General features: G+C 35.7%; 1 protein-coding gene across 1 annotated transcript in view; it reads right to left on the bottom strand.

The window, feature by feature from the left end:
- The window catches only part of DENND1B (DENN domain containing 1B), a 249,432-nt gene that overhangs the window by 152,550 nt on the left and 74,710 nt on the right, over positions 1–22,172 (bottom strand). The gene's annotated exons all lie outside the window — the stretch shown is intronic.

Here is a 22,172-nt window from a genome sequence, read left to right as displayed (position 1 = left end):
AAAAAAAAAAAAAGAAGTGTTTTAAACTTGGAAGAGCTATTTTAGGAGGGATAATCACTTGGGCCCAGGAGTTCAAGTCCAGCCCAACAAACATAGTGGGGTCCTGTCTCAAAATACAAAATAAAATGAAAATGAAAATAAATAAAACAAAATAATAAAATAAAATAAAATGTAATAAATATTTTAAACTTAGAGCCAAGAAATAGCTGTCAGGTCACACAAGCTCAGTGTAGAAATTTTCTCTTGGATTTTACTTTCATGTACTGTTTCAATTAGAAATAAATTTCTTTTTTTTCTTCCTCCTTAAATTAGGGAAAACACTGTATGTCTGTGAATTCTGATATAGAACTGTTAAGATGTTAACTCTGAGCAAGTTATTTTTCATTATCAAAAATTTTTAATGAAGTTATTTATTAGAAGATGTAAATAACTTCCAGGAAGCAAATGCATACTGATATGAAAAGAGCTGTGCTGTGAAATATAAATTTCAAAAATTTTGGCTCTGTCAGTCTTAGGCAAGTAATGAGACCTCTGCAGTCTATAATTAAGTTTGATCTAATCTCAATAAGAAAGCCTAGATTGGAAGCAGTGCAGAGAAACATTATACAAAAACACACACACAAAAAAATACAAAAAACAAAACTGGAGGTCTGTGAATTAAAAATATTTGAAAAAAAACCTGAAAAATAATACAAACAAACCAATACAGTTTAACTATTACTTATATAGCATTTGCATTTTGTTAGGTAGTATAGAAATCTAGAGATAATTGAATGTACACAGGAGGACATGTACAGGTCATATGCAAATAGTACACCACTCTGCATAAGGGCCTTGAGGGATTTTATCTGAGGGATTTTGGTATCCAGAAAGGTCCTAGAACCAATTCCCCAACCAGATACCATGGTACAACTAACCCCAAAATACACACAGTCCATATTTATTTATATATTATACATTTATGTTATATAAATATTTATAATGACAAGATAGATGGTGTGCTAGGCAAGTAAACAGCATAATACATTAACTCTTAATAATTTAAAGTAAAAACGAACCACTCAAAAAGCATGAAAGGACAGAGAAAAGCAAATGAGTTTATAGAGATTTTTTTTAATTCTATTACAAACTGCATTTACATTTTTATCCTTAGATTAACACTAAATTTTAAGTAAAGATTTGAGTAGAAATTAACCAAATCTAAGAAAAAGCCATTTAGGAAGACTCTCTTTCTTTTTCCCTAACAACCACATAACCTCCCAATCCCTCCAAACTCATCTAGTCTTTGCTTCATTCATTCCTATTTTAACAAGTATTTTCTAGATCAAATGAAATATACCATAAAACACTGTCCATAATATTTATTTATATTTGTTGACACCTATGTATTTAAAAATGAGTATCAGTCATTTAAATCAAGTAGAATTAAGATAAGTAGAAAATGGTTCAAGCTTTCAAAAGAAACATGTTGTACATCAGTTTATTGATAAGCTACCATAATTTTAACCCACAGCTATAGGCTGTGGAGGGTAAAGGAAATAGGATTCCCGATTTTCAGAACAAGAAAGACTTAAGGTTAGAGCATTAGAAAACAGATGTATGCAACTGCATAAATATGTACAAATAGTACCTGTATGCATTTTATTAAAAATAAAACTAAATAAATAAATAATAAAATGCTATAGAGAAAAAAGAAAAAAACAGGATGAGCATGGTAGTAAGCTACTTGGGAGGCTGAGGCGGGAGGATCACTTAAACTGAGAAGTGGGAGATGCAGTGAGTGGTGATTGTGCCACTGCTCTCCAGCCAGGGTGACAGAATGAGACGCTGTCTCTTAAAATATTTTTTAATTTAAAAAAGTTTTTGAAAGAACAAAAAGAAACAAAATAGATACACACACGTACAGAGGCACACACTAGGAAAGCTGTTGAGAGCACAATGCTCTTGCATCAGCAGTTAACATCCAAATTCCGGTTCCGCATACGAGTGGCACTGGTTACCTCATCTAAAAAGTGTACAAAAGTCTCAAGTAATGTCCTCATTAAATTAAAAGTAAATGAGGGTTTATTTGGGGATTTATATAAAAATTAGATGGGAATAAAAGACAAATTCATGTCAAATGATTATGGCAATGTTGGGCATATTGAAACTTCCCCAACAACTGTTAACTCTTTTCTTAGTTATCTACTTGGTTTAATAATCCTTAAGTGTTATGCAAATTCAAATGAAGGAGATATTTATTTAAGAAGTACTTAATGAGTTATATTAATCACAGTATAATATTAAAGATCCTGTGTCCAATGATTATTCCTAATACTTTGATACACTGAGATATAAAATGAAATTATAAAAAGTATTACACTAAATAACTTATCTCACTCCTTTGGAGATTTTTCATATATTTTATAAAATATGTATTGATATAGATAAAATGCATGTACAGATACAGATTTTTTCAACTACGTCTATTTAACCAAACATGACTGAAGCCAATACTCTTAACACTGCAAAGTCACACAGTGTGTGCATCTGATGATTTCATCATGTACAGGCAGCTTACTTTGAACTACCACATGAACTGCTTTCTTTTAAATTAAAAATATCTGATAGTGGTTCATGTCTATATCCCACTACCTTAAAATGCTGAGGCAGGAGGATCATTTGAGACCATAAGTTCAAGACCATCCCCGGCAACACAGTGAAACAACAAAACAAAACAAAATTAGCTGAGTATGGGTAGTACACACCTATACTTCAAGCTACTTGGTGAGCTATGATGATGCCACTGCACTGAGTGATAGAGCAAGATCCTGTCTCAAGAATATATAAAAAAAAATTAAAAATAAATAAATTGTAAATATCTTCAATGTCATGTCAACAGACAGTTTCAATTTAAGGGAAGGTTTATTGATAAAATTCCTTTTATCATGTACTTATTCATTAAGCTACATAATAAAAATAAATAATCAACTCTATATAAGGCACTTTTGAGGAATGGAAGCATTTCTTGCTCTCTTCTACAACCTCAAATTAGGGTATTCCTTCAACTGTCTTTGTCAGAAACAAAACCCCTGGAAAATATATCCTTTTTCTACCATAGCTCCCTATTACCTAAGTGTGTTTTTATTTTCTTTAATTTTAAAGCATTCTCTCTTTGTTCTATGTTAATGTCTATTTTACATTTTTCCTTGGTCTTGTACACCACTAGATATAAAAGATATAATAACCCCTTATTACTTCTCTTACTCTTCAAACCTATACCATGTTCAGATAATCCTTCTATCAACCTATTCACACAAGTATTCTCCATTCACTGCCCAGGCTGTACATTATCTTTGTGCAACAGATGGCACACAGAAATCATGATATGTTCCAGAGCAGTAAATTATCTTTTTCTTTTTCTAGTCCTGCCTGGAACCTAGCTCAGAACTATCCCTAAACTGCATATTTTTCCAAATTAGTGAATCCTGTGATATACCAGACAGAAATCTTGTGGTTTATCTAGTGCTTTAAGAAACAATAGACTGGGGTAGAAAACCTTTTCATGTTAAAAGGCCATATTAATTTAGCTATGATAAAATAAGGCCACAGTCAAGAAACTTCAATTATATATACTTTAAAATGTACATATTTTGTAAAAATATAACTACTGTGTATTTAGTAATTTTAAAAAATGAAACTATTTGTTAATTTTAAAGTTAACTAACCTTTTAAAAACTGTTGTGTCTCCTTTTTTGTGGGAAAGTATTTTAATATTTGGTTCCAGGATGGAGGTCCACGGTTTCAACTGATCCTCACATGGCTATCCATCATTTGTAACCTTAAGCACATCTTGATTTGGGTTAGGTAGGAGAATGTAGATTCAAAGCAATAAGTGGTTGGAAAGTAAGAAAACATTTTTGGGCATGTTGCCAACAGCATGGGTATTCTACTGCACTGCATTTCTCTACATTTCAATTGGATCTTTCTGAGCTTCAAGTGATGACTTTAAAGTGTCGTGTACTGAGAGGTCAATTAATTCCATCTGTAGTTCTTTAAATGATGTGGTGATACCAATAAGGTTTCACAGAAAGGCTAAGTTGATGGTGATGTCACAATCCTCAAAGTCAGTGAACCTTCCACTGTATTCTCCAACTGTTCTAAGTGGTCTATAACAGCTGAGCATTATTCAAATAATTCACATATATCATCCTGCTCATCAATGACCATTACTAACTGGAAAAAACGTTCATGTGAAATTCCCTTTTGAAGAAGAAATACATTGAAAAAAGATAACTTTTTTCAAAATGTTTAGATGTTTTGCCATATATCATATTTAGACTCAGTTTTATCTTGCAAACAAATATTCAAGTCATTCTGATTTGATACATTAAACAGAAATGCTGCATCCTATAGAAATCTTTTTTTTTTTCTTTTTCTTTTTTTTTTTGAGACAGAATCTCACTATGTCACCCTTGGTACAGTGCCGTGGGGCATCACAGCTCACAGCAAGCTCAAACTCTTGGGCTTAAGTGATTCTCTTGCCTCAGCCTCCCAAGTAGGTGGGACTACAGGGTCCTGCCACAACATCCGGCAATTTTTTGTTGCAGTTATTGTTTAGCAGGCCTGGGCTAGGTTCAAACCTGCCAGCCTCGGTGGCCAGCACCCTACTCACTGAGCTATGGGAGCCAAGCCTAAGTATGAAGATTGTTGTTGTTCAGTTCAACTTTTATTCCATGATGGTCCAAGAAGATACAAGAAATAGTTTCTATTCTTTAAAATTTGCTGAGGTTAAACTTGTGTCCTAAGATACGTATGATCAATTTTGGAGGATGATCCATGGGCTGATGAGAAAAATGTATATTCAGTTCTATTAGGATGAAATATTCTATATATGTCTGTTAAGTCCATTTGTTGCAGGGTCAAGTTTAAGTCCAATATTACTTTGTTTAGTTTTTTCTTGGAGGATCTATCCAAAACTGCCAAAGAGATATTAAAATCTGCAACTGTTATAGTGCAAGAAAATATCAAATTGTCCATGTCTATTAGGTTTTCCTTTATAAATTGACAGGAGCATTCTGGTAGGGCACATAAATATTAATAATTAAATTCTCTTCATGTTGAGTGTTTCCCTTAACAAATATGAAGTGACCATCCTTATCTTTCCTTACTTTTGTTGGTTTAAAGTCTATTGTACCTGCGAATAAAATTGCAATCCCTGCTTTTTTCTGACTTCCATTTCCCTGAATTATAGATGTCCATCCCTTCATCTTGAGCTTATTTTTATCCTTTAAGGTAGGATGAGACTCTTGTATGCAACAGATATCTGGTCTGAGTTTATGTATCCAGTCAGCTAAGCTGTGCCTCTTTAAAGGACAATTTAAGCCATTCATATTAATTGAGAGAAGTGATAACATGGTAGTGTTTTGGTTGCCATGTTTTTCAAATGTCTTTTTAATCCTTTCCCTACTGTGGAAATTAGGTTTTGTTCAAAAGTTTCACCATGAGTTTACTTTGGACCACTGTGCTGATCATTTTGGAGGATGGGTCTGAGAATATCCTGGAGAGCTGGTTTAGTTATGGCAAATTTCTTCAACATGTGTATGTCAGTAAAGTATTTGATTTCTCCATCACAGATGAAGCTCAGTTTAGCTGGATACAGCATCCTGGGCTGGAAGTTGTTTGTTTTAGGAGATGGAAGATCAATGACCATCCTATTCTAGCTTGGAAAGTTTCAGCTTAGAGATCTGCAGTCATTCTAACATTTCTCCCTTTGTGGGTAATGTTTTTCTTATGGTTGGCTGCTTACAGAATTTTCTCCTTCATATTAACTTTAGCAAAGTTAATTACAATGTTTCTAGGAGATGCTGCTTTATTGGGATTGAGTCTTGCTGGGATTCTGAAGCTACTATCTGAATTTCAGTATCCCTTGAAATGCTTGGGAAATTCTCCTCCATAATATCTTGGAGTAGAGCATCTGTGCCTTTAGGACCATCCTCTTCTCCTTCGTAAGATGAATGTTTGGTGTTTTGCAGTCATCCCACAACTCTCTTAGGTAATGATCAGCTTTTGCTCTCCATCTGTCTGACTCTTTGAGCATTTGGAAATGTTCAAAAGCTTTGTCTTCAATTTCAGAGATCCTTTCTTATGCCTCCTCCACTCTATTACTAAGGGATTCTGCTGTATTTTGGAGCTCCTCAAATAATTTTTTCATTTCCTTGAGCTCATTCCCATATCCTCGTAATTGTCTTTGAATTCATTAATTTCTTAAGATAAGTTTTGCACAAGTCTTTGGATTTCAATTTCCATCTTTTCCTCCAATTTATTCATCTGAATTCTATTTCTGATATCCATTCGTATTCTGAATTCTATTTCTGACACTTCGGCCATTTGTTTATAATGGCATCTTCTGATGTATCACCTTTGTCATCCCTTGGGGGAGCTGATTGACTCTGATTATTCATGTTGCCAGAGTTATTCCTCTTGTTTCACCCCATGATTATTTTCCGCAGTTTGGTATTAAAACTGGTTAGGGTATAACTAGATTGGAAGTTCCAGGAATTTAGTTAACTAGCCCTTTACCAGAGACCTGTGACTAGTGATTGTGGCTTTTCTCCTACAGCTTTACAAAGGTCCCTTTCAGACCTACAGCAAGAGAGTCTGAGGACCTAATTGGTGTGATAGGGCTAACTGGCTCTGTCTTATAGTCAACCAGCCTCTATCTAATCCTATTGAGTCAAAAAATTAGGTTGAAATCCCAGCTGAGGGGAGATACAAGCAACTGAGATCCCTGCGCCCCCACCGAGGGACAATTGCAGGAGGAGTATCAGTCCCACCCACTTCAGCACAACCACGGGTCAACCTTGGAGGGTTCCCAGGTGGACAGCCCAGGTCAAGAGTTCTCAACCAATATTCCCAGGCAGCGAGCACAACCAGTGCTCAACTGTGAGAATTCAAATGGTGTCCAGCAACCTGATGGTAGGGGTCCACAGGCAGCTCGGACCCAGAAACCTAAGAGGATGGAGTTTGGCTCCCTCTGGTGGTCAATGGGGTCAGGAAGGCCTGCCCAGCCAAAGATTCCAGACCAGGGGGTTTGATGCCCCCTTCCCCATCTTATTACAGCCTTGCCCTGCCACTGGTAACCCCTCAGGGTTATGGCCCCAGCTCCCTTCAGTGGGCAAAAGTGGCAGGGATATGGGTATGCCAGAGACAAGGGGGAGTCTCTTGCCTCCTAAACCACTATACTTTGCCACCAAGGCAGAGTAGATCTGAAGCCTGACTCCCTCCAGGACTCAAGGGCCTCTGGGGAGTGCACCAGTAGCATCAGTCCTGGGGTGTGTTCACCACTGTCCATGGGCATATACCCCCACAAGGAGTATTTTGCCCTCACCAAGTCTGTGTCTCTGCCCCAGCCACACTCCACCCCAGGCGGGTATCCCTGCTTGGCATATTTTGCACTCACAGAGGCTGTGTTTCTGTCCTATCCATGCCCAGCCATGGGTGGGTACCACCGGCAAGGTATACTCCCTGCTCACCAAGTCTGTGTTTCTGTCCCAGCTGTGCTCCACCATGGCCCCTGAGGTTATAGCCCAGCTTCCTCCAGTGGTCAAGAGAAATGGAAGTGTTTCTCCAACATCTAACCCAGAGTATGAGCCTTACAGCCACCACAGCCGCCATGCTCTGGTGCAGGCCATGTCACTACCTTCTCACACTTGACTCCCTCACTCTGCATTCCTCAATTTATACCTATGTCACTGTTCAGCACAGACTTATAGTGGCTCACACCATAGCAGACCTCTCAAGGAATTGCGAAACACTCTGGACTCTGTGGGGGACAGGTTTCCAGACTGCCAGAAAGGGGCAGAGGCTGAGAGTTCAGAATTGCAGGTAGAATATTTGTGCAATTTTATGCTGGGCAGGAGAGTGCCTAGCCTCACAGGTGGGCTCTCTTGGAGAAGGCATTCTGGTGGTTAGTGGCTCTCTCCCATGGAATAAAATAAGAGGAGATCTTGTCTGTAGAAGCACAGAGTGAGCCACTCTCTTGGGGGAGGTGTCCCTCGTCCGCTTGGCAAAGGGTTTTTCACCAGTAGTTTGTTTCCTTCGAGTCACAGCTTGCCTCAGCAGGGATGATGTGCACTCCTCAATTTTCTTTCTTAGCTCAGCTCCTGACCTTCATTTTTCTTGAGAACCTTCTGTCCTTTATCTCTCCTTCTGTACAGGAGCCTCTGTGGAAAGCTGGCTCCAGTAGGCCATCTTACTCCCTCCACTTCATCAAAATAGTAGCTATAGCAGAGATTTGGTTGATACAAGATACAGTGAAAATAAAAGAGAGTATCTGGATCTATTAATACTCTTTTTTTTAATCTTCTCAATTATCCCTTCATGTTTTCCTGTCATGGAGGGTACACCACCTATACATACACACACTAAACTTACCAAATTCAGTCCAAGTTCATAACATTTTCCTTGAAAGTTACTAAAGATATCTTTGGGTTCTGTCCAAAAGAATGCCCAAAGTGAGTAACTGTACCTGAACCACTTCAGTAGTGTCAGCTGATTCATCCAAAGCAATTGAAAAATATATAGTTCTCCTTTTAAGTATTGTGTGAAGTTGTTCTGTTAAGTTGGCTAATTCATGCTGCCAATCAATTATGGTTTTCCCTGAAAGAGGCAATTGTTTGTACTTTGAAACATTACTGGGGTTTAAGCATCTTACAACTTAGACAATGCATTCTTTCATAATTTCTATTATGACTGAATGGCTTCCCTTTTTTACAGGTATATGAGCTACTTTATCAGCTACCTTAATGGCATTATTTCCAGTCTTATTACTACTTTAAAAAAAGTCTTTACTTTTGCTTTTGATATTTTAATTTCTGTAATAAAACTTTTCATATCTCTCCAATTTAAAATTGTGGATCCAATTTAAAATTGTGTTCCTTATGAGTGTTACAATGCTGATGAGCACTGAATTGTTTTAATGTTAATACTGCAGTATCACAAAGCAAGCAAATCATCTTATCTTCATCAGAAACAAGATAATATTGTAGTTCCCAATCCTCATTAAAAAATCTGTTTTCTTCCTTCAGCATTCTCTTGGTCTACTTTGACATGATGGGCTGTTAAACCGACAGAATATTGCCAAAGAGGAGGAAGAAATGGTGGACTAAAAGCAGCCTACGGACAGCCTCTCCCAGAAAAAGTGGGGAAAAGCACAGAAAACAATGGGCATTTGGATTGCTCTGCTTGGAAACAGCACTATGCGATCACAGGGAGACAATGTGAAACACCAGTAGCAAGGAAAAAACAGAAAAAGAAGATTAAAAAAAAAAAAAAACGTGATGGGGGGATATATATTACTAAAGTAGGCATCAATGTGCGCAGGCACCATGACTTTCAGCCCCCCGCCAGGTTGGCCCCAGAACTGACCTAAATTCTGTCCAGAACTAGCTCACTAGACAGCAGAGACAGAGGTGTACAGGCAGTAGCTAGTGCCATTTTGAACAACCAGCTGCATGACACCATGCCTGGGACACAGCATTATCAATTGGGGGCCCCTCTAAGCCATAGCCAGAACCAAGTGGTTCCACCAAAGAGCACAAGAGGATCTAGTCACAGGAACTGACAGAGGCAGGGCCCAGTAGGTTATCATCATTCAGAGAGACAAGAAGCCACCACTGTTCTTCTGTGGGTCCCACAAGGGACATGAAGACATCTGTGATCCTGGAGCCACAGGTACCTATGTTAGGTCTGCTTGACTTCTGAGCAGCTCTAAAACTATGCATGAGTATTCAACGTGTCAGTCAGTCAGCTCAGACTCTGCCCTCCAGACCTGAACAGCCACCTCCAAACTGTTCTCCTGGCTCTACCATTCAGATCAAAATACAGAGTCCAGGTCCTATTTGGTCACTGTGTCTCAGTGAGGGTCACTCAGTCTCCCTCCTCCACTTGGCTCCCAGGCTTCCTCTCCAGAACATTATACACTACCTTTGAGCATCCAGCTGCCCTGCCAAGGTCTGTGAAACCACCCTAAAATCTCCAGTGCTGCTCCTGGCTTCCAACACACAACAGCACCAAAAGTTTTACCCTACATCCCATCCACCCTTTAACTACCAATCTGCTGAAACATGGATATATCTCAGTGAACCTCAGAGAACAGGACCATCACATGCACCACTGATACTAGAGTGCCATATAGTGACCTTTCATTCAAATCTAGTAAGAATATCGACAACTACAATTTAGGGACATCTTACCCTTTTAGGTCAGCGTGATACAAGAAACCATGGATGAGGAGAAATCACCAGATGAACCCTAGCAACATGAAAAACCAAAACAGATCAACTCCCTCAAGGCATAACAATGCAGGTACAGCAGAAAATATCAACCATAAAGAAATTGTTGAAATGAAGAAATGGAATTCAAAATATAGATAACAAATAAGATTAACGGAATTGAAGAGAAAGTTCAAAACTAGAAAAAAGAAGCCAAAAACATGTTTCAGAAAATTAACAAAATTTACAAAAAGTCACCAAGTAATCTTGATAATACTAGGAAAGATACCATGGAGCTTACAGGACTTAAAGAGGCATTCAAATCATTTTAAAACATGGCAGAAAGTTTCAGTAACAGAAAATCACGGACAAGAACGAATCTCAGAGCTTCTAGATAAGGCTCTCAAGGTAAATCAGGTGTTTACAGAGGCAGAAAAAAAGAGAACAATGGCAGAAAAATCTCTGAGAGAGATTTCAAACTGTGCAAAAAGTAGAAACATGTGAATTATAAATATGCCTGAGAGAGAAGAAGAGAGCCCTAGAAGCATGGAAACTCTAGTTGAAGATATTATAGAAAATTTCCCAGATATCATCAGAAACTCAAACATCCAGTTACTAGATGGTTGTCAAACACTAGGAAAACTCAACTCAAACAGAACATCTCCAAGACACACAGTAATCACCTGACCAAAGTCAAAGTGAAATAAAAAATTCTACAAACAGCTAGGCATAAGCAGGATCTGACCTACAACGGTAAACCCATCAGGTTAACAGGTGATTTCTCAGCAGAACTCCTACAAACCTCTAACTTCAATCTTCTTAAACAGAACAACTGCCAGTCTAGAAATTTTTATCTTGCAAAAGTAATTTTCATATCTGATGAGGAAACTTCGAGGAAATTTGGCACAACTAGACTTGCTCTGGTAGTTCTCAAGGCTACACTATATACATAGACAACTATGATAGACTCCCAGCAGTGTCAAACTATCCAGAAACTAATTGTCAAAGCCTAGATACCACAGTGGGCCAAGAGATAAAACAAAGCAATAAAGTACCACACAACAGGAAAAACAAAAATCTACCCCACTTAACAATTCTCTCAGTAAATGTCAATGGCTTAAATTCCCTACTGAAGAGACATGGGCTGGCTGAATGGATAAAAGAAATACAAACCAAGTCTCTTCTGTCTTTAGGAACTCCATCTAACTACAAAGGACACATCCAGACTCAGGGTGAAGAAATGGAAAACAATACTCCATGCAAATGTAAACCTGAAGAAAGTAAGAGTTGCAATTCTCATAGCAGATACCATTGATTTCAAAGCAACAAAAGTAAAGAAAGATAAAAGTGAGCATTGTATATTGGTCAAGGAAAAAATTCAACAAGAACACATATCAATCCTAAATATTTAAGCACCCAATTTAGGTGTTCCCAGATTTATATAGCAAATTCTACTTAACCTAAACAAAATGAAAAACAACAGCATTGTAATAAATAGGGATTTCAATCCTCCATTGACAGACCTAGACAGATCCTCCAAACAGAAATTAAAGAAACTTCGGGCTTAAATAAGACTGTAGAACAAATAATCCTAATAGACATTTACAGAGTATTCCACTCTAATATAACTGAATACACATTCTTCTCATCAGTTAATGGATCAATCACATTCTAGACCACAAAACATGTCTCCACAGAATTTAAAAAATAGAAATTATACCGTTTACTTTCACAAACCACAGTGGAATAAAATTAGAAATCAAATCTAGCAGACACACTTACCCCCATATAAAGTCATAGAAACTAAACAACTTATTGCTAAATGATAGCTGCATCAAGGAGGAAAAAAAGATATTCTTTGAACTGAATGACAATGGAGCCACAAGTTATCAAAATCTGTGGGATACTACAAAAGCAATCCTGAGAGGGGAAACTCATTGTATTAAATGCCCACATTCAGAAATCATAAAGACCACAAATCAATAAGCTAATGAATCAATTCAAGGAACTAAAAAAGATAGATAAACCAATCTCAAATCCAGAAGAAGAAAAGAATTAATCAAGATCAGATCAGAACTAAATGAAATCAAGAACAAAAAAATCATAAGGAAGATTGTGAAGCAAATATTTGGTTCATTGAAAAGACAAATCGACAAGCCTTTGGCCAGATTAACCAGAAACAAAAAGTAAGGTACCTAATAAACTCAATCAAAAATGAAAAAGGTAAAATAACAACAGATATTAGATAGATACAAAACAGCATCACTGAATACTATAAAAATCTTTACTCCCATAAATTTGAAAACATAAAGGAAATGGAAAAATTCTTGGAATCACACTACCTCCCTGAACTCAGTCAGAAAGAAATAGAACTCCTGAACCAACGACCAATGTCAAGCACTGAACTTGAAGCGACAATAGAAAATCTTCCAGCAAAAAAAAAAAATTCTGAACCAGGTGCTTTCACATCAGAATTCTGTCAAATCTTCAAAGAACTTATAGCTATATTGCAGAAACGATTTCATAATATTGAGAAGGGAGGAAGACTTGCAAATTCATTCTATGAAGCAAATACCTCCCTGATACCAAAATCAGGAAAGGAAATTTATAAAAAAGAAAGAAAACTACAAACAAGTATCTCTATTCAACATAGAAGCAAAATACTTAATAAAATTTTAACAAACAACAATTCATCTGCCCATCAAAAAAAAATTCATCATGAACAGGTAGCCTTTAGCTCAGAGATGCAAAGTAGGATTAACATATGCAAATCCATTAATGTAATTCATCACATAAATAGAAGTAAAAACAAAGACCATATGAACCTCTCAATAGATGCAGAAAGCATTTTCAAAATTCAGCATCCTTGTTCAAAAAGAACACTTAAGAAAAGTGGTATAGATGGGACATTCCTCAAAGTAATAGAAGCCATCTATAACAAATCCAAGCTAGCCAGTATTATACTGAATAAAGAAAAAGTTAAAGCATTCCTACTTAGAACTGGAACCAGACAAGAATGACCAGTATTGCCACTACTGGAAGTCCTGGCCAGAGCTATCAGAGAAGGGAAAGATATCAAAGGTATACAAATGGGGAATGAAGAAATCAAACTGTAACTCTTTACTGATTATTTGATTTTTATACCTAGAAAACCCCAAAAACTCAACCAAAAGACTCCTTGAAATGGTAAATAAATACAGCAACATCTCAGGTTACAGAATCATATGCACTTGTCAGTATTCACATATGTCAACAACCATCAAGCTGAGAAGCAACATAAAGCATCAAAGGAAATGAAATGTATTTAACAAAGGAGATAAAGGATCTCTATATGGAAAACCACAAAAAACAGAAAATAAATTGCAGAGAATATATACTAATGAAAAAACCTATCATGGGCACAAATGGACAGAACCAACATTGTTAAAATATCTATACTACCCAAAGTGATTTACAAATTCAACATAATTTCCTCTAAAATACCAATGTCACATCTTGCAGACCTTTAAAAAATAGTTCGGCAAAAAAAAAAAAAAAGTTCTACATTTTGTATTGAATTAGAAAAGACCCTGAATAGATGATGCAATCTTATATAATAAGAACAAATCTGGAGGCATCACTTTACCAGGCTTCAGGCTATACCACAAGGCTATAGCAATCAAACAGCATATAGTATTGGCATAAAAACAGAGACACAGACATATGAATCAGGACAGAGAATCTAGGTATGAAACCATCCTCAATCTTGTCATCTGATCTTTGACAAAGCAAACAAAAGCATACACTTGGGGAAAGAGTCCCTACTGGATAAACGGGGCTAGAAGAACTGGATAGCCGCCTATAAAAGACTGAAACAGGACCCATGCCTCTTAAATAAAATGGCAAAAATAAATAAATAAATAAGATCTTATCAATTTTAAAAATTTCTGCACATCCAAGAATATAATAAACAAAGTAGACAGACAACCTACCAAATGGGATTTGCATGCTACCCATCTGATAAAGGACTAGTAACTAGAATCTACTAAAAACTCATGCAAAGCAACAAGAAATGATCAAACAACCTTATTAAAAGTTGAGCGAGAGACATGGACAGAAACTTTTCTAATAAAGATTGTCTAACAGCCAACAAACACATGAAAAAAAATGTTCCACATTTCTAAGCCACAGGGAAATGAAAATCAAAATCCCAAACTCACCTAAAGAATCACATCATAAAGTTCCAGGCAACAGATGCTGGTGTGGACAGTTAGAGAAAGAACACTCATACACTGTTAGTGGGACTGCAAACTAATTCAACCTCTATGGAAAGTACTATGGAGATTCCTCAAAGAACTCCAAGTAGACCTACCATTTGATCCTGCAACCCGTCCCTTTCCCTCTTATCCAAAGGAAAAAAAGACATTTTTCTATAAAAAAGATACTTGCACTCAAATGTTTATAACAGCACAATTCATAATCATAAAGACATGGAAACAATCCAAGTGCCTGTCAATATGTAAATAGATTAATAAAATGTGTATATGTATATACCATGGAATATTACTCAAGATACAAAAAAGCTGATGATCTAGCATCTTTCATAACAACCTGGATGGACTTGGAGACCAGTCTCCTAAATGAAATACTGCAAGAATAGAAAAACAAACATCACCTATACTCAATACTACTTTGGCACTAGTAGATCAATACATATGTGCTAATATGAAAGCAAAACTCAACAAAATTACAGGGAAAGAAGAGAAGGGAATGAGTAAATTCCCACTCAGTGGGTACATTGGATGAGTACACTGCATACTTTTTAGGTTAAGGGAACACTTACAACTTTGACCTAAAATACACAAAAGCAAACTATGTAACCAAATTATATGTACTGCCATGATATTCTGAAAATAAAATAAAATAAAAATACTATGAAGCTGTGCAACTATTCAAAAATTCTACTTCAAACAGAAACACAGTACACTACTGTCAAAAGCTAGTAACAGACTGGTATACTCTACACCCATAAACTCTCACCAACCAGCCTCATGTGACAGTAGTTCCAGTCAGGGTGGGGAAGTTAGAAGTAAATCATAAACACAGAAGCCACCAATGTAGCCCTTATAGCTTACTATGTTCTAATTGTGCTGGTCAATCTTGGAGGATTACTTATCTCATTTTAACATACTTTATTCTTTGCTATTTTACATGTTCACTTTTATAATAAAATTAAAATATAAAAGACAAACAAAAATGTATTAATAAAAATAATTTGTTTTTTAAAATTTAGATTAAGTCAAAAGGCCTTACGTAAGGACCTAGAAGGCCACATGTGGCCTTAATGCCAGGTCCTCCCCTCTGCAATAGACCTTTAGTTTTAGAGAGTAAGTAAGGGAACCCACATTTTAAGTGTCTGAAAAATATACTTTTAGATGGCTCCTATATTCTGGGATCAATGGTCTATTTATTAATTATTTCTCTCAGCTTTGAAGGTCCTAGGCCTGTAAGGTCACCTAGTAGAAATGAGAACCATGATATATTTTAAAGTCTGGAAAAAACCTAATTGATTATTCACTGAGCTATTTCTCAGCTCTGTCTGGACAAACTAAATTACAATCACACAATTTCAAAAAGTAGATTGTTCTATGAATACTATATACTTGAAAGGGTATAATGGTATAAAGTCTAGTACCAATAGCTTATTTATACAAGTACTGTTTATATATGTTCACTTCGCAATTATTTAATGTCTGAACAGCAATCACAAGTTATCACAATATAGAGTAATAAAAGCATTGGTGGGAAAATAAAAATATCAAGGAGTCTAGAAGGCAGACATGTAAACCAGTTTTGGGAGTGATACCTGAGGATATGTACTGAAAAGTACCAATGGAAGACATCATATAAATAGATAAACGAAGAAAGAGTAAGAAATTGGTCAGGCTAATAGCATAAGGAAAGTGGCAAGAATATAAGGGTGGTATTTCTATCATAGGAAAGAATATGTGCAAAGAAATGTCTGGGCAGGACAAAGAACAAGTACAAAGGTTTGAAGATACTGTGGCTTAAGAAATAAACAGGGGACTTATTACATAAGACCTTCAGGTCAATTAAGAAGTTTGGACTTGGCTCAGCACCTGTGGCTCAAAGGACTAGGGCGCCAGCCACATACACCGGAGCTGGCGGGTTCGAATCCAGCCCAGGCCTGCCAAACAAAAATGACCACTACAACCAAAAAATAGCCAGGCATTGTGGCAGGCGCCTGTAGTCCCAGATACTTGGGAGGCTGAGGCAAGAGAATCACCTAAGCCCAAGGGTTGAAGGTTGTTGTGAGATGTGATGCCACAGCACTCTACCGAGGATGACAGACTGAGACTCTGTCTTTAAAAAATAAATAAATAAAATGTTCAGACTACTGTAATTCACAATACAAAACACATTACATGATCCCAGATATAGGTAGATCCAAAAGAAGAAGTTAGATAAATTATCTGTCCATCTCTTATAAGCTAAAATATTTATAAAGGTCACATGGTATGGTTACCACATTACACTTCTTATTATAGATTTAAAGAAATAGGCTGAGGTTTATAAAAGCTTATGTTCTCTGAGATTCTTCTTTCTCTCTCTAAAGTTTGCCTGGTAAATTCATTTGCATAAGTAAATTCCTCATCATCATGCTCTCTTAAACTTCAATCAGAGGTTTTCTATTACTCAAAAACATTCCTATTGGAATACCTGTCATATTCAGAATTGAAAACATCAACCTCTTTCAAAATATGATCCTTCTCCCAAATGCCTTATTTTTATACCTTCATGATAATTTTTTTCCTAGTCTAAATTTTTCCAAACTTTACAATCAGCACATCAGAACTAGTTAAAACCACATGGACCCTGTGTCTGCATTTAACAAGAACGACCACTAGACTGCATTGTTGTCTTATCTGCTGAAAGAGGAGAAGGATAGAGCTATATGTCACCACTTAGTACTAACTCACCAAAATAAGCTGCAATATTATCACTTACCTAAAAAAATATATATGAGTAAACAGTAACCATGTATTTGAATAATGAAATTATAAAAGTAACATAAAATAATTCATATTTCAAAGAAAATATTCACTTTTACAATTAGTTAAAATACTTAAATAAAACAACCATGAAGTTAAATTTTTGAAATTAAGTTTATTTGAAGAAGGAAAAATATTAAGTTAGTGCTGTACTTAAAACATTTCTATGACATATCATACCATATCATTACATATTTAAGATTTAAACACCTAACATGCAATGTCTATTAAAATGCACATAACTTATCTGAATCAAAATAAAAATATATCTAATAAGTAATACTATTCATCTGGTCTCTTTTAGCTCTCTCTTAATATACAAATGCATTCCTTTTCTCCAAAACACAGCAGCTGGGAATGAAAGGAAAGATTTCAAATGATCATTTTCTCATCATATTCCATCATCTTTTCATCAGTTTATCCTAGCTTTTCTTTGAGCTCCCTTCTTTTACAAGAGGTCTCTTTTTAGATCAATCCATATTTCCATAATCCACACTGCTGTTTCCTCTTCTTCTCCCCAGGGTGGACTAACCCCCACATCCAGAACTATGGCTTACAACTGTCATTAAGCCTCGTAACAATAACAAGATAACAAAAGAACTGGTGGGGATGAGACTAGCTAGTACCATATGTTGATTAAGTTCAATATTTTCAGCTAATACATAATATTTTTTAAACTTTAAACTTTTAGTAGTGAGGTGCCTTCATATCTACTGTTCTCCCCAATTATAAAACATTTCAATTTTAAACATTCATGAGAAACCTGGCAATACTTCCTTTCAAGATCTTATCTATTAATAATGTACTGAAAGGAGGAAGGAAAACAAAAATCACCAAACAGAAAGCTTAGGTGGCGATCGTGGATAGGTATTCATTTTATATCCCACAAGCTCCACCTATTCCTTTAAAAGAAAAATCCTAAAGGTCGTTTTTTAAAGCAGTATGCAGTTAAAGTAAGCAAGATTATTTCAAAGTAATATATTCCATGTGAATTAATAACACTTTATGCCAGTTTTGAAAAGTCTTGATCTTCTATCAAGTAACATTTTAAAATGCTAATCTTACTGTCTCCATCCCTTACTTCATAGTTAACTACTTTTAATGTCTTTTTAAACTAAAAATAAACAAAATTTTGAAAAATAAAATTTTGAACTGGCAGATCCTTAGATGTCTGATATTATACTTACTCTTTTCTGCTAACTTTGGGAGAATTACTTCTAATTTATCAGCCTGCCATGTATCACCTTGTAAAAATAAATTCTCTGCTGTTTCTCTCAAAGACTCATAACTCTTTACAGAACTAAATCACCATTTACTTTTGCCAATATTTACTACTCAATAGTGAGTAAGCTTTCATGAAAATACAGTTATTTCTTTCAGTCTGCATCATCTATTATTTAGTAGTGAAGGGTCTACTAAGTTATATGATTTTTACAGGTTTCAGAGTAATGTCAGATTTGGCCTGAATCATTTACATAGTTAGAACATAATATTTTCACTGGCATAAAAATAGATATAAAAACTTTACTTCTAAGAATATATTAAAGTAAAATCTGTTCACCCTTCAGCAGAAAATTAAGGTCATAAAGGTTTTTCAAATATAATGTATGCAAAAATATTCTTTTCAGTAGGAGTTTGCTAGATCGCATAGTCCTGTTGTGCAATAAGTATCTTAGCCATAAAGCAAAATTTCTAAAATGATCATGTTTTTCCAAATTAGGTTCCATGTTTACAGAAAATTTCAAAATTAACATTAGAAAATATACGAAAAAAATAAAAATAAAATAAAATAAATTAGAAAATATAAAATAAGCAGGTAAAATAAATATATGATCATGTTTTGCCTTGAACTTCCTAACACTGTATCTGCAAGAGAAATAAAAATCTAGCCTACATAAAGAAATATGGGTAGAAAGAAAGGGATAATTATGATGATGATCCTAGATTTATTTTTACACACTTTCTCACAAGGTTGCCCCTAATAATGTTTCATTCTGATTCTTGTTAGTCATAAGAAAATACCAAAAGGTAACTCTATGTATCTACAAGGGATTGATTTTTTAAGTTACTAAAATATGCCACTGATAAAACTTTTGGAATATGAAACAAAAGCAAGCAACAATGATGTAATTCTCTTACATTTACCTATCATCTCTTTTTATAAAATTTTATTTCAGTAGAGAATAAAAAATCAATTTACTGTAGAAATTCATGTTCATGCATAAAATATATACTCATAAAAGTATAAATAAAAATTTACTGTCATGTATCAGGGAGCAGTTCAAAACATTTAATTCCTTCTGTTGAGAAAAACAATATTAATATAGAAAGCAATTAAATTCTTTTTTCTAAGTCTGATATAATCAATTGGCAATTAAGAATGACAGAAGCAAGCCCAAATAAGAAAAGTTTTTAAATCCATTACTATAGAAAAGTCCAATCATTCAAATACTTATTTTGAAACTGTTAGGATTTAATAAATTACTTCTGAATAATTTAGACCTTCGGACTGATGGCAAGAAGCAAAATTATAAAATGCTCAGGTATACATGTATTTCAATTTCCAAACATGAAAAACTTTAATCATTCTGATCAAATCCTTTTTAAGTTAATAAAAAGAATATTTTTAAAAGATAAATGTGTAAAAATTTTTAAATTAAAAAAGGGCATCCTTCCTAAACCACACAGACCAATCATTAGACAATGTTGAAAATAAAAAGAAAATTGTATACAGTGCTGAGTATATTGCATTTAGTATCATCTAACTAGATGGCTGTCTGCAGTTACAAAAGGTCTATAAAAAAACAGCAGAAAGGTAAAACTTAAAATGCTAAGCTATTACAGTATAATACACAATTTTGTTATTGTCATTCACTCTTAGAACTGCACTTCTATTTTTAGACACCATATTTTGCTACGTATAATGTGCATTTTTTTTTTTTTTTTGCCAAATTTTTCAGGGAAAAATAAGGGTGGGCATTATATGTGAGTAGCATAGCTTAGTAGCAAGGGCACCAAGCAAACCTTCCAGGGCCACCACCTCCTCCCACTAGACCTGGGTGCATGGGGTTCTATCCAGGAGGACCCAAGATCCAATGGGAGCAGGCCAGAGTAACCTCCACCAAGCACCACAATCAGGGAAAAGGGTTGGTGTGAGACAAATGAGGCAGGCCATGGCCATGCAGGGCAAGGACCAACGCATAGTCCCAGCCATGCAGATGGGACCCACAGCCCCACACAGATCCCAGAGACCCACCTGGCTGCCAGCAGCCTGTGCAGCCTCAGAAGCTCCCATCCACCACTCATGCCCATGCTCATTTCAGCAGCAGCTGTCTATACCGTGCAAAGGGAAGGGCTCCCAGGAGAGGGAAGAGACAGCCTTCACAGAGCACGTGGCTGAGGGAGGGCTACGTCCAGGAGAGCATTAGCCCTCCCCAGAGGTATCTCTCCTGGCCTAGAGCTAGCTGCTTTCTTGAGAGGCATTTTCTTGAGAGTTTGTGCCCTAAACGGTACACATTATACATGGGAGAACATTTTACAACAGCAAAATACGGTAATTTCTACCAAGATTTGCTTAAGTAATAGGATTTCTGTTATTATTGTAGGTAAAAATAGTCACGCAACATGTACACTTCTATAAAAGCATTTCTAAATGCATTTTGTCACCAAGCATGAACACATACTAGGTTGTAGACATAAATTAAAATTTGATCCTTTTTTTTTTTCTCTCTCTCTCTACAGAAATAAGGGGCAAGAAAAAGAACACAGAAGTCAGGTACTTATCATGAACAGTTGATCAGGAACCTACTAAATCTTCATGATCCCTAATATCTCTGCTAGGCCACTTCATTACATATGTACTTTGAGGAATCCCTATAGTATCTGTCATAACACCAGTTTGAAATTTTCCTAAGTTTAAGGTGGTACACCACTCTGAAATCCATCTCTTTTAGTAAACTACCTTGCCTCCCATTTTTCTAGGAAAATTAAGATAACCTACCAGGAGTTTAATTAAACTTCCTCTGTTCTGTTACTCATTCAACTAGCTATTCAAAGAACATTTATTCATATCTTATCACGTTCCAGCCACTCTACTACATGTGGAGATTGAAAAATGTGAAAATTCTCTCTTTTCCTTCAAGAAACACTCATACAGCAAAAAAAGGAAAAGAAGGAAATACAACTATAAAATGTAGAAGTTGCCTTGGCAGCTCAGGAAAGCCTTTAGAATAGATTAATTTTTAAACTACTATTTAAGAATAAGTACAAGTAGACCATACAAAAGAAGAAACAAAATGGGAAAAAAAGTAAAACAAATGCCACAAAGGAGAAATAAGACCTGAGAAAAAACAGGGATATAGTATGTGAAGGAAATTTGACCTAGCCCTTTCATTTACTAAATGCCTACCCCACTGCTTCCTACAGACCTTAATTCCTACAGCAAATCCTATAATGTAGCTATTATATGTCATTGATAGCAGGGGATACCTTTCTGGTGGCAAAAAACCAAATAACTGACAGGTTAAGCTTCAAACTCAAATCTATATTATCTAAAAAAAAGTATGTAAGTCTTCAATTAAATGCAATAAGTAACATTCTAAAATTCTCTAGTTATCAACCCACCACAACTTCAAATCATGAAATAATTTCATTCTTCCTCCTTTCCAGTACAATAGGGTATCACATTCATTTACCCTTACTTTATAGGGTAGTGTGTTCTTACTCTCACTCTAACAGAACCAACTAAAGGGGAAAAAAAAACTCAGCAATGAAGACTTAAAGCTTAAATAAAACCTTTTATGCACTCCTGACCACCAGCATTTCACCACATGTTAAGTATGCTGCAAGCATACATTTTCTCCTATTT

The sequence above is a fragment of the Otolemur garnettii genome, unplaced genomic scaffold (genome assembly GCF_000181295.1).
Source record: "Otolemur garnettii isolate 467f Iridium unplaced genomic scaffold, OtoGar3 scaffold00055, whole genome shotgun sequence".
In the NCBI taxonomy this organism is placed as follows: Eukaryota; Metazoa; Chordata; class Mammalia; order Primates; family Galagidae; genus Otolemur; species Otolemur garnettii.
The sequence above is the reverse complement of the archived record's forward strand: the minus strand, read 5'-3'. Positions and strand labels throughout refer to the sequence as shown.